At 41.2% G+C, this 13,873-nt stretch overlaps 1 protein-coding gene across 1 annotated transcript in view; it reads right to left on the bottom strand.

The window, feature by feature from the left end:
• TMEM154 (transmembrane protein 154) overlaps nucleotides 1-13,873 on the bottom strand; it is a 66,176-nt gene that overhangs the window by 31,740 nt on the left and 20,563 nt on the right. The window lies entirely within an intron of this gene.

Genomic DNA, 13,873 nt, shown 5'->3' with positions numbered 1-13,873 from the left:
ACACATTGGCATGCAGATAGGGCTGATGTGCTGTTTTTTGTTACTTTTAAGTGATCCTGTCCACACCCAGGGATAAAATTTGTTCTACTGAAAGCTTTTCCCTCTAGTTCAACGTGGCAAGAGCAGTAGTTTCCAGCCTTTTCAAGGATAAAAGACCATTCATTTTTAAATAAAAAGATTAATTTGTTTGAGAAAAACATTTTGTTTTCACACATAGGATTATAGATTTAAAGATAAAAGAGATCTTAGAAGTCATCTATCCAAGTTGATTTGTCCAAGGGCACATAACTAGTAAGATGCAGCCTCCTTTATGGACAGTCACCAGTCTGATCCTTTCCACTGAGTCTTGGGTAGAAGTCTTTATTCTCTGGCCAGAGGGCATTTGCTTTAGCTACCTAGTACCCCAAGGTCTAATATCTTCTTTGAATGCAACTTCCTGGTCTAGGGGCTTAGGTCTCTAGACATCTCACCCCAGCTTATGGGAACCATTTCCTGTGCCTCTTGATTTTAATTTAGGATGTCCCTAGTTAGTTGTTCATGTAAGGGTTATTTACCTCCTAACCACCAGACAGTTCTCAAGTTCAGGGTCCCCCAGTTTTCCAATCCTCCACATTCTCCCAGGTAGGTGAGTGAGCAGTAAAAGGCACAGGGTCATCAGCTTTTCTTTTTGCTTAGCTGCATTCTTAGCCTTTTATGGTCAGTCTTGGTCAAGCCTTGGGTTGACCAAAGCTTTGAGCTCATCTTTATGGAGTTTTTTTTTTTATTGCTATAGTTTTTCCTGCTTGCCTCTCTGCAATTGCTGCAGAGGCAGCAGCAGCATCCAAGCTAGACCACCAGGGATCATGGCTGGGATGAGTGGAGCTTCTGGCTTCTCAACAACCTGGGAGCAGGTGGATTCATCTTCTGTACTATGGCATTTTCTTCTGTACCACTGCATACATTTCCCCCTTCCACATTTAGTTCTGAGAAGTGTTACATATATATATGCACACACACATATATGTATGTATATATAATAGATATATACATACACACAAATATGTTATCTGGATAATAATGGTTTATAGCATAAATTTGTTATGAGGATCAAATAAGTTAATATATACAAAGTGCTTTGTGAACCTTAAATCATTTTAAAATGGCAACAGTCATTATTATGATTATTAGTGCATTGGTTTAACATTGACTTAAAACATGAGAGACAGCATGGCATCAGAGACAGACAGCTGACAGACTCTGGATCAGGGACATCTGAGTCTAAGTCTTTCCTGACATATAGGGGCTGTGACTCTGGGCAAGTCACTAAACTTCCCCATGCCCCAGATAACTCTCTAAGAGTTTAAGTTACAGAGATGGTGCTGAGCTTCACTGGTAGAGAGAGTTTCCTCATTAGGCATTCCCTATGCCAATGAAATTACTAGTCCATCCTACCTAAAATTGATTTAACATATCAGGAGCATTAACAGCATATTGGAGTATACAGGAGAGAGAGAGAGAGACAGAGAGACAGAAAGACAAAGAGACAGAGACAGAGAGAGAAGAGATAGAGAAGACAGACAGAGAGGGAGAGGGGGAAGAAGAGAAGGGGAGAGAGAGAGAGAGGACAGACAAAAGAGAGAGGAGAGACAAACGGAGACAGAGAGGAGAGAGAGAGACAGAGACAGAGAGAGAAGAGGGAGGGAGCAGGGGGAGAGACAGACAGAGAGGGAAGAGAAAGGGGGAGAGACAGAGACAGAGAGACAGAGACAGAAAGAGACAGTGAGAAAGAGACAGAGAGAGAGCAGGCAAATAGATGCTTTAGACACATTTAAATTAAGAACATTGTGAAGCTTTGTTGATTTAATACAGCAATTCTCAGCCCTAGTTTAGAAATAGTGCAGGCTGTCTTTAATCATTTCCCGTTCAGATTTGGGTTAGACTTCCATGACCTCCAAGGTCCCTTCTAGCTCTGGGTTTTGTGAATCTATTTCAACGAGTGTCATGAAATTCTCTGAAACCAAGTAATTTAAATTCTGTGATGACATTAACATATGTCATACAACACTTTGAGAAGTGGAGCAGGAAGGATGTATTGTGAAATTGAATAAACGATTATAAGAGATCCAAGTTCTAAAGGACTGGGAATTGATGATAGAGAATGAATTAAAACTGAGCTGTATGCGTTGTTGATTTCCATCTCTGAAACCAGTGACTCGCCATTTGTGGGACTCTGTCTGCTAGACTGAGATTATCTGACTGCAATCCCCCTGGGTATTTAATGAAAACAAGATGCGTATCACGTCAAATTCTCTTGGGGCAGCTTCATAGGCACCAGGAAGCAGATTCAGTTACATTATGTTAATTTAATAGAATATTTAGAAACTTTTCACTATGAAAAACATGCAGGAAAAGTACCCCTTTCCCAGAAGCCAGGTATTTGATTTTTAAATGACCATGTAAATGAGCATCTGAGACAGGGTAGATCTGTTTACCAGCATTTGGCCGGTGGGGGTGGGAGGTGGTGCGGAATACTGCTGCCCATATAGAAAAAAATCTCTTTTCCAGTTAATTCATCTTTCCATATTGTTGATAATGTTGAGTTGTTTCAGTTGTGATCCCATTTGGTTTGTTGGTTGTTTTGGGGGGTGGGGAGAGGGAGGGGGCAATGATACTGGAGTGATTTGTCATTTCCTTCCTTAGTTCATTTTACAGATAAGGAAACTGAGGCAAACAGTGTTAAGTGACTTGCCCAAGTCACGCAACTAGTACATGTCCAAGGCTGAAATCTGACTGATTTCATTTCTGAAAGGTTTCATTTCTACCAAGGGTATAGACTGATGCCCATAATTCAGTGGGAACCAACTTGAGAAAATTTCATGCAGCTATACAATTCAAATCTGGCCTCAGACATAAATTAGCTGTGAGACCCTAGACATGTCACTTAAACTCTGTCTGCCTCAGTTTCCTCATTTGTAAAATGAGGATAATAATGGTACATACCAGGGTTGTTGCGAGGATCAAATAAGATAATCATTGTAAAGCTTTTAGCACAATGCTTGGCACATAAATGTTAGCTATTATTATTACAGGATGCACGGTCTCCTTGGGAACTACAGTCCTAAGAAGAAAGGAATCAGGTCTGTAATACCACGCCCAATGGACGGTGAACCCACCCAGCTTCTATAGGAACTTGAATGTGGCAGTGCTACAGAAGAATGGGCTGTGGGAAATGCCCTGTCACCCTGCAGATCAAGCCATATACCTATCTCCTAAAGACCTAAAGTGATCAAATCCTGGCTCTGCCCCTAAACTGCCTATTATAACCCCTAAGCTCTCTTGCTTTCAGCTTCCTTATCTAGAAAATGCGAGTTGGCTTAGATGGTCCCTAAGATCTTAACAGCTCTCAATCCTATTGTCTGTTGTCAAATTGGACACACAATTGCCAGGTTTGCATTTTCTTTTTCCACACCTGTATATCAGCTAATCACCCTGGTTTGAGTTAAAATTGTCAAGAGAATCCGGTTATGTGGGTTATACAAATAAACTCTTCTTTCAGCCAAGTCATCTTCCAATGCTTCTTCCTGGTTTAGAAGTAATCCTGGCTTCTCAAAGTCTATGCCAGTGGAGTGAATCCAAGCTCTAGCAGGTTCTGCCAAGGTGAGAAATCTTTGCTTCCAGGCTCAGTGATGGAATATATATCTGTTATCTAAAGACAAGCCTAGTCAAGTTTGGAGAGCTAGATCGACAGGTTGGCTTGCAGGTGGATACATTTTTCAGCTATTTCAACTCTTTTTTTTAATGTATTGATATATTTTGTTTTTATATTGTCAGCATTTCTCCCTGTTTCACTTTCAGCTCCAAAAGCCATCTCTTATAACAAAGAAAATTTTTTAAAAACATAAGAAAAAGAACAAAAATCAGCAAAACTGGTGAATATGTTGAAAAATATGGCAACATGTGCGGTGTGTACACCTGTGGACCACTACCTCCCACCCCTGCAAAGGACTGGTGGGAGATGCCTTTTTATCTCTCTTCTTTGAGACCAGGATTATTCTTTGTAATTTTGCAGCATGCATTTTTGATTGTTTGGGGCCTGTTGTTTTTTCCACTTACATGCCGTAGTCATGATGTTTACTGTTCTCTCAGCTCTACTTCCTTCACTTTGCATTAGTTTATGTAAGTCTTTTGATTCTTCTCTGTATCCAACATATTTGTCATGGCTTATAGCATGGTAATATTCCATTATATTCATGTACTATTAGCCATTCCTCAACCAACGGACATCTACTTCATTTCTGGTCCTTTGCTACCACAGCAACTCTTTTTTTTTAAAATGTCAATAGTATTTTATTTTTTTCCAATTACATGTAAAGATAGTTTTCAACATTCTTTTTTGCAAAATTTTGAGCTCCAAATTTTTCTCCCTTCCTTCCCTCCCCCTTCCCCAAGACAGCGAGCAATTTGATATAGGCCATACATTTACAATCAGGCCAACCATATTTGCACATTAGTCATGTTGTGAAGGAAGAATCAGAACAAAAGGGAAAAGCCACTAGAAAGAAAAAACAAAAAAAAGTGTGTGTGTGTTGGAGTGGGGGGGAGTGGATTGTATGCTTCAATCTGCATTCAGACTCCATAGCACTTCCCATGGATGTGGATAGCATTTTCCATTATGAGTCTTTTGGAATTGTCTTGGATCATTGTATTGCTGAGAAGAGCTAAGTCTGTTATAGTTAATCATCACATAATATTGCCCACAGCAGCTCTTAAAGACCATGTACTAATTCTGTTCAATTCGAAAAAGACTTAGTAAGTGCCTACTATGTGCATGATGAAAGAGGTTGCGTGACTCTCCCTTTAGAGAAGAATCTTCAAAACAGATTCATTCAGTAACACATCTGCAGCTGCAGCCCATTGATTTCCCTTCCTTTTATATAATACAAGAACGTGCTTTGTCTAATACCTTTGTCTCTTTCTTCTAGAGCCTTGACCTCAGGCTAAGGGGCTAGATGATTCGGTGACTTCATCCTATGCTTACAAGTCACTCTGACTTAAGGTAATTTCATTGTGCCGTGTCTCATGTATTTACACATAAAATGTTTTCTGACGCACTGGGTGTTTTTTAAGGAACAATAATCCTGTGATTTATAGGTCTGTTCTTCCTTTAGGGATTGATGGCCACCAATGAATTCTGCTTATATTTACTTCCCAGAACCAGGGCATGAAATTCACACATCCAGGACAATCTCCAGTCCTCACTGAGCCTCTCCTCTCTCTCGTACTACTGCAGCTTGCAGTCATTCAATTCAATGAAGGTTGTATGGTCTGATGGGAAGAGCCAAAGATTTGGGTTCGAATCATGACTGTGCCACTTAGCCCTTATGTGATGTTAGGCAAATTATTAACTTTTCTTGCCTTCAGTTTCCTCATAGTTAATTCAAATGTCTGAGTATTTATTAAACACCTGCCATGTACAGAGTATTATTCTGGGTGCTGGGGATAGAAAGGCAAAATGAAAAAGAGTTCCTGTCCTCAAGGAGCTTATGCTCTTGGGGCAGGGGCAGTGATAACATATAAAGAAATAAATACAAGATAATTTGGGGAGTGTAAGGAATGACTGAACTTTTGTTTCCACAGAAATCGTGTAATACACAATTTACAAAGCCTAAAGCTTCATACGTGTCAGGAAGTCTCTCGCTTATTGCTTACTTACAGCTAGTGAACCGATTGTAGAGAAGGTAGTGGGGGATGCAGTACACCTGAGAGCAGACATTCCTTTCTTTGTTCTCTAGGTAAACCTAGAGAAATATCTCTTCCTGTGGCAACAACTGAAGCTCCATTAAGGGTGACGTGCCTTTTTCTTACTTTAATAGTCAAGGAAACACAGAGATCTTGGGGTGTATCTTCGTCTTATCAATTGAGAAAATTCCTTTTTCATGCTATGGAAATCATAAATCTGAGTGATGCAGACATCCTGAGTTAGGATTGTTCTAAAAAGTGTAAAGAAAAACACAGTGCCTGAGATATGGAAATGAGAAATGTAATAGGGGGGTGGTAGGGCGGAGACCCACATGGGGGGAGTTTAGTTTTCAGATAGGCTGTAAACCCTGCAATACCCAGCCAGTGAGGAACAGGAGAGGGAAATGCCAATTGGGGATAGGGATAAAAGCTGTGTATTTGTCTTAAACAGGTGTGCCTACTTATAGGTTACCCATTCTTGCAAGAATGTAAGTAAAATATCTTCCCGGCTTCACCAGTTTGTCTGTCTAGGTCTTGGTAAGTGTAAGGGCAAGCAAAGTGGGACTTTTTACTGTTTTTTCTTTTGTAGTGCTTCTTAGCACTAAGGAAATCAAGTGCCTTTGATTGAGTCTTGCCTTTGTTTGTAGGAAGGCCCACACACTTTTGCTAATTATGTCAGGAGAGGTGCGAAGTCCTCGGGCTCTGAAAAAGGGTATACATACTCTGAGGATAACCGTTAAACTAGAACTCTCAGAACTGTGAGAGGAGAGGTTTTGTTTGGGGACGCACTCATTAGAAGAGTGTTGGTGTGGAGACTCTGGGTAGCTATTAAGGATCCCTCCCCCCAGCTTTGAAAACCCAGATGTTGGTGCTTCTCTCTCTAGTAACTATGTATGTATAGCTTTGGTCAGAGAGCTAGAAGCCTGTCTGTTGATTTGTGTCATTTGTTCTGTTTATATTTTCTCTGTTTGTAATTATTGTTTGTGTTTTCTCTGAAGTTCAGGATGCTGACTTTTTCCCCTGAACTAAGTAAATGATATATGAATGTTTGATTAAATTGAGGTTGTAAACACCTTAAAGTTGTTTTCCTTAGAAAAGCAGATCAAAGAACCTGTGCTAGCAGCCCTCCTGTGTGCTGGTATTATTGGTCTTACACCCCCACAGCAGCTGCTAGCAGCATTGTTGCTACAGTAAGATGTGCTTGTTTTTCGCAGGAGGAAGATAGTAATGACATATGCAGTTAAGAAACGACTTGCAGGAGCTGAGCCTTAAAAGAAACTAGGAATTCTAAAAGATGAAGATGGGGAAGGAGTGTATCTCAGTCATGGAAAACAATGTGTGAGAGGTACAGAGGTAAGAGATGAAACGTTGAGTTTGGGAGATAGCAAACAGCTTGGCTAGTTTGTAGGAGGGATAATAGGATGTATCTGGAAACGAGGCTGGATTCAGGGTGAAGAGGACTTTAAATGCTTTGTGTTTTATCCTAAATGCCAGAAGGAGCCATTGAAGACTCAAACATGGCCAGATTTCTGGTTAAGGAAGATTATTTTGTCATTTTTGAAGAGGGATTTGACAAGGGGGAGACTGGAAGCTGGGTTTCCAACTAGGAAGCTGCTTCAATAGTCCGGACAAGAGAACCTGAGTTTTACACTGAGGGTGTGAGTATGAAGATGGTGGTGGATGTAAGAGATGGGGTAGAGACAAGATTGACAATATTTAACAACTGATTGGATGCCGAGTGGTAAGGGAGAGAGAAGAACTGGGGATAATTCAGATTTTACTGTGTGACTGGAAAGATGGTGGTACCTTCAGTAGAAACAGACATGTCTGCAGAAAAGGTAGGTATAGGAGGAAAGATAATCAATTCTATTTTGTACATGCTGAGTTTGAGATATGCATGGGCAGCTGGATGGCACAGTGGATAGAGTTCTGGGCCTAAAGTCAGGAAGATGAGTTCAAATCCAACTTCAGATACTGACTAGCTGTGTGACCCTGGGCAGGTCACTTAACCTGTCTACATCAGTTTCCTCATCTGTAACATGGGGAAAATGATACTCCTTACCTTCCAGGGTTCTCGTGGGGATCAAATGTGATAATAATTGTGAAGTGCTTAGCACAGTACCTGGCATATAGTTGGTGCTTAATAAATGTTTATTTCCTTGTTCCCTTCCTATGGGATCTCTAACTTGAGACTGGCAGTCGGTGATGCAGTACTAGAACTCAGGGGATTTGGGAGTCATCTACAAAGAGACGATAAAAGAATCCAAGAGAGAATGCAGAAAATGAAGAGGGCCAAGCCAGGGACTTGGAGGACACCTACGGTTAGGGAGGGGGACGTGGATGATTAGCTTGCGAATCATATTGGGGCGTGATCAGACAAGTAGGGAGGGAATCAAGAGAGAGCAGCATCAGAGAAACTGACTAGGGAGAGTTTATCTAGGAGAAGGGAAGAGTTAACAGTATTACAAAATGCAGAGAGGTGAAGAAGGATGAGGACTAAGGAAAAGCCACTGGATTTAGTAGTTAAATCTGACGGCAGAAAGTGAAGAGGCATTAAGAAGCCTCTAGAAGCGGGGTGGAAGAGGAGAGTGTAAAAGCTGGCTTGAAGCTTAACATCAAAGAAACTAAGATCTTGGCAACTGGTCCCATCCTTTCCCGGCAAATAGAGGGAAAAGAAATGGAAGCACCGTCAATTTTTATATTCTTAGGCTCAAAGATCAGTGCAGACAGTGATTGCAGTCATGAAATTAAAAGACGCTTGCTCCTTGGAAGGAAAGCTATGGCAAATCTGGATGGCATACTAAAAAGTATACTAAAAACCTTGCCAACAAAGGCCTATACAATCAAAGCTATGGTTTTCCCAGTACCAATATATGTGAGAATGGGTCTATAAGGAAAGCAGAGTACCACAGAATCGACATTTTCAAATTGCGGTGCTAGAGACAATTTGATCAAATCAGGCAATACTTAAATTAATTCAGGCTATTCACTGGAAGTTCAAATACTGAAGCTGTAGCTTAAACACTTTGGCCACATGATGAGAAGATGGCACTCATTGGAAAAGACCCTGATGTTGGGAAAGATTGAAGGCAAATGGAAAAGGGGACGGCAGAGGATGAGATGGAAATATGGTGTCATGGAAACAACGAGCATGAATTCAACAGACCTTGAGAGTCAGTGGAGGACAGAAGGACCTGGCCGCCATTCATGGGGTCACAAAGAGTCGGACATGACTGAACAACTGAACAGCATTGGTAGTTAACATATCATTGGTAACTTTGGAGAGAATAGTTTTAGAAGGGTTGGAACCTAGTGTGCAAGGGATTGAGAAGAGTACAAGAGATGATGCAGTGGAAACAATGAGTAGAAAGGGATTTTTCTGTGAATTTGGCTGTGAAAGAGGGGGAGGTATAAGACAATCGTTTGGGGGAATGGTAGAGTCAAGGCAAGGTTTGGTAGTGGTAGAGGAAATCTGGCCTGCTCTTGTCCCCCAAAGTCTTCTTCAGGATCTTAGGTCTGTATCTCCTGCAGCATGGGTTAGCGTCCTAAAGTCTCTCCCCCAGTGACTGCATGGCCTTAGGTACTCAAAATGCTAGTGACAGCCCCATAGGAACCTTAGCCCTGGAGATTACACTTTCCATCTGTTGCCCCAAAGCTCTTTACCCCAGAGGTGGGCTGCAAGTCAAGTGAGCCACAGCAGCATCATACTCTCATTCAATTACCATCACTTAATAAAGAAGGATCCCAGGTAGAAGAGTTTCAACACAGAACCTCTATTTGACCATGTAGCCCTAGGAGAGATGTACTTAATTGGGGATAGGCCTGGGGAGCTGTGGAATTGTTTTTTAATATATTTTTTATAATTTTTATATATAATTTTATTATAATTATAATATTTATTTATAATAATTATATTTAATATACTCAATCAACAAACACTTACAAAATGCCTACTGTGCCAGGCACCGTACTAAACGCTGAGAATACAAAGGAATAATACAATAGAATAATGCAAAAAATACAAACACATGTATATGGAAATACATATTCTATGTTGTTGGTCAATTGTGTCTGACTCTTTGTGACCCCATGGACCACATCACACCAACCCTGTCCATGAGGTTTTCTTGGCAAAGATACAAGAGTGGTTTGCCATTTCCTGCTTCAGTGGATTGAGGCAAACAGAGGTTAAGTGACTTGCCCAGGGTCACACAGCTAGTGAGTATCTGAGGCTGGATTTGAACCAGGTCATCCTGACTCCAGGATCGACACTAAGCCATCTATATTCTATACTGTTGTTGTTGTTCAGTTGTGTCTGGCTCTTTCTGACCCCATGGACCATAGCATACTTGACCCTTCTGACATGATTCCAGTGTTATATCTTTTTAGTATTTTAATACTGTTCATAGGTTTTCTTGGCAAAGATACTAGAATGTATCCAGTTTTATGTAGGCAGAGGTTAAGTGACTTGCTCTATTCACTACACCCCCTAACTGCCCACATTTCATATATATGTATGTATGTATACACATATATATACATATATGTATATATCAATATATTTCTATATCTATATCTATAGACTGTATCTATAATGTAGAACAAATATAAGACAGAATTTGGACTATACCCATAATTGAATGAAAGGGAACTGAGCCAGCTCCAGAACTGAGTCAAAAGATTGATCAATGTTATTCATTCAGTTCCCACAATTAATCACTTGCTGTCCTAATTCCCTCAATTTTTGATGAAAAAGGGAACAAAAATTGTGGCTTGTGCTCCACTTAAAAGCCCAGATCCAGTCTCCATCCCAAGAAACCCAATTATGTGAGAATAAACTGCAAAGTCCACTGGAGTCTGCATGGATGGATGTTTGTCAGAAATGTTTATGCAAATACACATGCCCTCCCTAACTATTGCATACATCTGGATGTGATCCTGGGGAAATTCTAGCCAAGCCTTCTCCCCTCACCCCTTCCCCAGGTGGTTTCTGAGGCTTTAGGAGAAAGGCTGGAGCTGAAGCTTCTTACAGAATGGCTTCTCCCCCACCCCATGGTCTGGAATTTTATCACATAAGTGGAAATGATTTGGCTTCTTAATGAAGTAAATGAGTTAATAATGCAGATTTCTTCTTAGGGAGCAGGTGACCAGTTTGCAACCAAGGACAAAGGGAAAAATGATCTAATGTTGTCACCATGATGCTATCCCTGAGATCCACCACCAGCCAGAGGCAGCCCACTGGCCCCAATAAGCAGACTGGCTTTGAAACTAGAGGATGTGGGTTCGACTCCCAGCCCTGCTCCCTCCTGGATTGTGTCCTTTATTTCTATGCATCTCTGTTTGCTCACCTGTCAAATGATGGGGCTGAATAAAACAAACAAACAAATAAAAAGCTATGTGAAGGAAGCAGAAGCAGGAAAACAACACATACATATATTGTGACATACACATAACCACATATAAATATATAGCCATATTTGGGGAGCTAGGTGGCACAGCAGATAGAACGCTGGACCTAAAATCATGAAGATTCTTCTTCCTGAGTTCAAATCCAGCCTCAGATACTTACTAGATGTGTGACCCTAGGCAAGTCACTTCACTCTGTTTGCCTCAGTTTCTTCACCTGTAAAATGGACTGGAGAAGAAAATGGCAAACCGCTCCAGTATCTTTGCCAAGAAAACCCCAAATGGGATAGTGAAGAGTCAGATACGACTGAAATGACTTAACAGACATAGCAATATACACCTGAATGTTACAATGGAAATGAAAATGACAACAGAAATAAAAACTAAACATAGTGTAATTATAATGAACAAGCTTGACCCCAGGAAGACATACGAACACAGACCCCATTTCCAAGACTGTGCTAGTAAATGTTTAACAATCAGCTCTCCAGAGTGAAAAATATACTACAAGACACACTTTTAAGTCTAATATGCATTATTAATATTTTCTCCATTATTTTCTTAAGTCCAGACAATCCACAAAACAATTCACCAAACTGCCGGTTTCCAAAGTGTAAATGCTCACGCTGAACATTTAGCAATCAGCTTTTGAAAGCAGGCATGAACTAGTTCCAGCATGCCCCTACTCATTTCCTCCCTTGTAGAGGGATGGAGGGGATGGTGGAGGCAGAACATTGCACATACTATTGGACTTTTCATTGTTTTTGCTGACCTGCTTTTTTTCTTTTTTGTTTTTTTATGCTTTGTTAGAATAAAAGCTGACTCTTCGAGTAGGGGGAGGGAGAAGGATCTATTTGGAAGGGAAGATAAAAACCAAGAGTGGGGTCTAGACTGGAAGATCACTAATGAAGGTCCTAACTCTAAATGCCGAATATGAAGGAGAACAGGAAGCTCTGGCTATCCAAGCATTGGCTGAGTAGGCTTCAGTGGAGAAGTGCCTGTTATCTCAGGTCTTTGGGAGCTGGTAAGACTTTCTTAACTCTTCTATTAAGTGGTTGTCAAGTGAGAGGTAAGGGCCATGGAGCCAGTGGTCCAAAGGAAGGCAGAGTGAGAAAAGCACTGGCATTAGAAAAAGAAGTCTCCGGGTTCAAATCCCTGCTTGGCTGCGTCCTAACTGTGTGATGCTGGAACAGGCTCTTCCCTTCTATGCTTCTCCATTTATTATCTATCAAAGTAGGACTTGGATTAGACAGATTGCCAGGTCCTTCCCTCTAAATCAATGATGCTCAGTTCAAATCCCGCACAACAATAATAGTCCTTCCTCTAAGATACTCTAAAGGTGATTGATGGCATGTGAATTTCACCATCACCATCACCACCAGCATTTATATAGCACCTACTATGTGCCAGGCTCTGTGCTAAGCTCTTTTTTACAAGCATTTTCTCTTTTGATCCTCATGACAACCCTGAGAGGTAAGTGCTATTGTGATCTCCATTTTACAGAGGAGGAAACTGAGGCAGACAGAGGTTAAGTAACTTACCCAGGGTCACACAGCTAGTAAATGTCTGAGGCTGGATTTGAACTCAGATCCTTCTGACTCCAGGCCCAGAACTCTACTGTACCACCTAGTTACCATAGTTTGGCAACAGCACAGGAAGAGGGCATATTTTCCTTTTGTGCATATGCATATATATGTTATCTATCAAAGTATAAGTGGTTTCCTATTGTATAGACAGAATTGGAAATCCACTAAAAATCTGCCCCAGATACACGGCCTTTGCCTGTCTCGACTCCCAAATAAAGTCATGCAAGATCACCTCCCCCTCCTTTTCTTCCTTGAGCCTTCTTGAGGAATGCAGGTGAAACCAGAAATTAGGAAGTGAAAGCAGTTGGAGGTCAAGACCCTGCACCCCAAAACTTTGTGGGTGGTGTTTTCTAGCAGAAGCCAACAAAGTGAAAATAGGTACAGAAAGACTGAGCTCGGGGATAGACAGACAGACAGACAGACAGACAGACAGACAGACACACACACACACACACACACACACACACACACACGAATTGACAAGCCTGCCCTTTTGAATAAGACAAAATTCAAGAGGATTGTAGTTAAATAAGACAAGAATTATTTAGCAAGATGAGCGTCTTCCTTAAGGAATAATATAGTGAAAATACAGCTCGAGTTGAAGTCAGGAGACCAGGCTTGCACTTTCAGCTCTGCCCCCTCCTATGACGCATTGAGTAAAACTCCGTGCTCTTTTCTCCTAACATCCGTTTCCTCCCTTGACGGTTTCTTCCTGACTTACAACTGACAAGCCTCTCTGACGGAGCATTTGCCAGCTAAGTTGACTTCACTGAGTATTTCCCAATACTATGAAAAGAACTCTCATCTAGAGTCGTGAGACCCACAGTCTACTTCCTGTTCCCCCCTAACTTGCTGTGTGACTTTGAGTGGGTTACCCTGCTGCTCTGGACCTCAGGTTCCTCCTCTGTAAAATGTGGGATCCATGGATCACGTTGGGTCATTTATTAAGAGCTGGCAAAGGACCTTCACGGTCATCTAGTCCCCAACCCTCATTTTAGAGGTGAGGGTCCTGAAGAGTTGGACCAGAAGACCTCAACAGCTTCTTCCAACTCAAACCAGCTCTGAATCTGTGCTTAGACATTAATAAATCGATTAGCATTTTAATTGGTTTATATTGATGCTTCCTGTGGATAGTCTTGGTTGTGTTCCAGATATAAATGGAC

This window comes from Trichosurus vulpecula, chromosome 6 (genome assembly GCF_011100635.1).
Source record: "Trichosurus vulpecula isolate mTriVul1 chromosome 6, mTriVul1.pri, whole genome shotgun sequence".
Lineage (NCBI taxonomy): Eukaryota > Metazoa > Chordata > Mammalia > Diprotodontia > Phalangeridae > Trichosurus > Trichosurus vulpecula.
The sequence above is the reverse complement of the archived record's forward strand: the minus strand, read 5'-3'. Positions and strand labels throughout refer to the sequence as shown.